Source organism: Cynocephalus volans, chromosome 2 (assembly GCF_027409185.1).
Source record: "Cynocephalus volans isolate mCynVol1 chromosome 2, mCynVol1.pri, whole genome shotgun sequence".
In the NCBI taxonomy this organism is placed as follows: domain Eukaryota; kingdom Metazoa; phylum Chordata; class Mammalia; order Dermoptera; family Cynocephalidae; genus Cynocephalus; species Cynocephalus volans.
The window spans coordinates 155531211-155534315 of record NC_084461.1 but is presented as its reverse complement, the minus strand read 5'-3'; the positions used below and the strand labels follow the sequence as shown (position 1 = coordinate 155534315).

Here is a 3105-nt window from a genome sequence, read left to right as displayed (position 1 = left end):
TTGTACATATATGTGGGATAAAACCTTGATTTTCAATAATTGTGTAGAATGTGTGGTGGTTAGATCAATATAGTTAGCTTATTCATCATTACAATACGCAATCCCTTTTTGTGTGCATTGAGTCCCAGCAAGGCATTCAAAGTTCTTCACAGACTGCCACCAACTTAACTTCCTGCGCCTCTGATCTCCACCCCTCATGCACCCTATAATCTGGATATTTTTTCATCTCCACAATGATTCTTGGCTCCTCAGAGATCCTCAAGTCCCCAGAGATGTCTGGGGAGCATGCCTGATGTATTTTCTTGTGTCCTTGTACAGCCAGGTTGGGTTATGCTCTGAAGGAGAGCAGCTTAACAGAGTGACCTAGAGAGTAGATTTGGAGCCAGGCTGACCCAGGTTCAAGGCTGGCCTAAGCTTCCCACTGTGTGTATGACCTAGAGCAATGATTTAAAGTTTCTTCATGTGCAAAACCCCAGTCTGATGCAGGTCCAGCCATTCTCTTTCACATGGTGATGCAGGAACCCAGGCTGCACCCATCCCATATCTCTGCCCTCCTGTGGCTATAAGGCCTCCCTGATATCATTCAGCCAGCGGATGAGATTAAGAAGATGGAGTTAAGGAACAAGAAAGCAAACATGTGAGGCACCCACAGAAGGCTGAAATGTGGGGCCTGGCTCCTTGCACCTAACTTGGGTGGCACAAGAGAATGAGTTGGTTACAGTTTTCCTTCCACGTACAGTGATGGGAACTTAAGTAAACATTCAGTAAACTAATATTAAAACGACAAAAATCATTGAACTTGCTTTAAAGCCAGAGTTTTGCAAGGCTGCCTTTTCCTTTCCCTCAGAGATGAAGCTGCCGCTCTCACTTTGCCATGTACTGGTTGTGTGCCCTTGAGTAAGTCCCACAGCCCCTCTGAGCTTCTGTGTCCCCATTTGTGACACAAGGAAAAGAGCCCCTCCTAAATGGACTTTTGTGAGGCTTATAAAAGATGACGAATGTGGAAGTGCTCAGGAGGCTGCAAATCAGGTCGTGCCTACACCTAAAACTTATTCTCCTGGTTCAGCCTGGGTTCAATTTCCATGATCTCAGCAGCAAGCCTTTGTCAGATAAATACTCTGTGTGGTTTCCCTTCCCTCATTTCAACCCATGTTCTATAAAGTCTGTCTTTCCTTTTCAGGAGACAGAGGCAGGTGGCAGGCTGTGTAAACCGTGAAAGAGATTATGAAAATATCTGCAAATCTTGTGCAGTCTCCAAATACTCCAACATAAATATTTGCTGGAGGCTGATCCAACTTCCCGGCCTAAGAGGAGGACAGAAGGTGAGCCTCAAGTTATATGGGAGCAAATCTCCCAGAAATCTGTCCCTTTGTGGGGGAATTGAGTGAGAGACATTACCTTGGAAGGTCTCAGTTCAAAGCTTGATTCTTTCTTTGTGCAGAAAAAGGAAGCCATATTTGGGTTAGGTGTCTTTTCCCCAAATAGCCATGTCATACCTCTGCACGTGCTGTTCTCTTTGCCAGGACTTCCCTTTTCCACCCTTTATACTTGGTAATTTCTTACTTATCCTCTAAGAAAGGCAAGATTAAAAGGTCTTCTCTGGAATGTCTTCCCTAAGTGCCTCATCCCAAATTATCTACTTTGTCTTCCTCTGCCCATCATTACCATCATCATCACCACCACTGCCACCATCATCACATCATCATCACCATGACCACCATCACTGTCATCATTATCACATCATCATCATCACATCATCATCGCATCAACATCAATAGCACCATCATCCTCATTACCGTCACCACACCGGCATCATCAACACCACTACCATCATCATCGTCATCATCACCATCATCATCACTGTTATCACCATCACAATCACCAAGATCATCATTATCACCATCATTATCTTCATCAACATTATTGTGATCATTGTCATCATCATCATCACCATCACTTACATTTACTGAGAACTTAATATTGCTCAGGTATTACTTAAACACTTTATACTCAAGGCTCACAACAATCCCATGAGGGAATTGAGGCCAGTGAGTTGAGGTGACAGCCCAAGTCATGTGGTTATATGTGGCTGATGTGGCTAATCAAATCCAGGACAGTGTCTCTGAGGAGTGTGCTCTTGTTTGTAGCCCTATAGTTTCCTTCTCACACCCATCTGCTCCCCCACCAGACCAAGAGCTCCCCAGGAGCAGGGGTTGTGTGTGTCATTCACTCCTGTATTCCTGGCCTCTGCCATGAGCCCACCAGAGTAGACACATGGCAAATTTCTCTGAGTGAATGCATAAATGGAAGGATAAATGAGTGTGAGCTTTTCTAAAGCAGCTCTGAATAGAGGGCTCAGCATATAGAAGTGGCTCCCTGGGTATTTATTTATTTATTTAGGCAGCTGGCCAGTATGGGGATTGAACCCTGGACCTTGGTGTTATCAGCACCATGCTCTAACCAACTGAGCTAACTGGCCTGCCCTCCCTGAGTATTTATTGAAAGTATAAATAATAATATGAAAATAAATAGAATCCTCCAAATGTGAACCCCTATTACTTACTTCTCACAGCTCACCCTGTCCATCACTATAGACCCAGGCTCATGTAAGCATCTTCTCTGGCCATCCCAACCTCAACACCATCTGGTGGAGTCCAGAGAAGGAAATAATCCAGAAACTGAGTAGCACCTCTAGAGTATCTAAAGTGACCCCTCCTTCCCAGCCAAGGTGCTAATTAATAAGTCTGCAACCTGGTGCATCCAAGGTGATCCCAGGGCGGCTCCCTCACTCCTCATTACCCTGTTATTTCCAGGGCTTGGCTCTGGTCACCACCACCAGATCCTCCTGAGTCTCAGTCCACGACCCTGCTACATAAGTATATGCCAATGACTGAGAGCCTTCTACGTGCCAGACTCTGCTCTGGGTGCTTGCTTTCCATGCACTGTCTCCGATCATTATTACACCCTCTGCAGCCAGGGTGAGTCTTCCCATTTTATAGTTGAGGAAATCAGGGCTCAGAGAGATGACATGACATGTCAAATCTCATACATCTAGTAAGGGGAGAAATCAGGACTCTGACCCAGGCCTTTCTGATTCCAAAACTC

At 45.2% G+C, this 3105-nt stretch overlaps 1 non-coding gene across 1 annotated transcript; it reads right to left on the bottom strand.

The window, feature by feature from the left end:
• Positions 1 to 2405: 2405 nt before the first annotated feature.
• On the bottom strand, positions 2406 to 2479 carry TRNAI-GAU (transfer RNA isoleucine (anticodon GAU)). The gene has a single exon. It is a non-coding gene; the product is annotated as a tRNA-Ile (tRNA).
• Between the last annotated feature and the right edge of the window lie 626 nt (positions 2480 to 3105).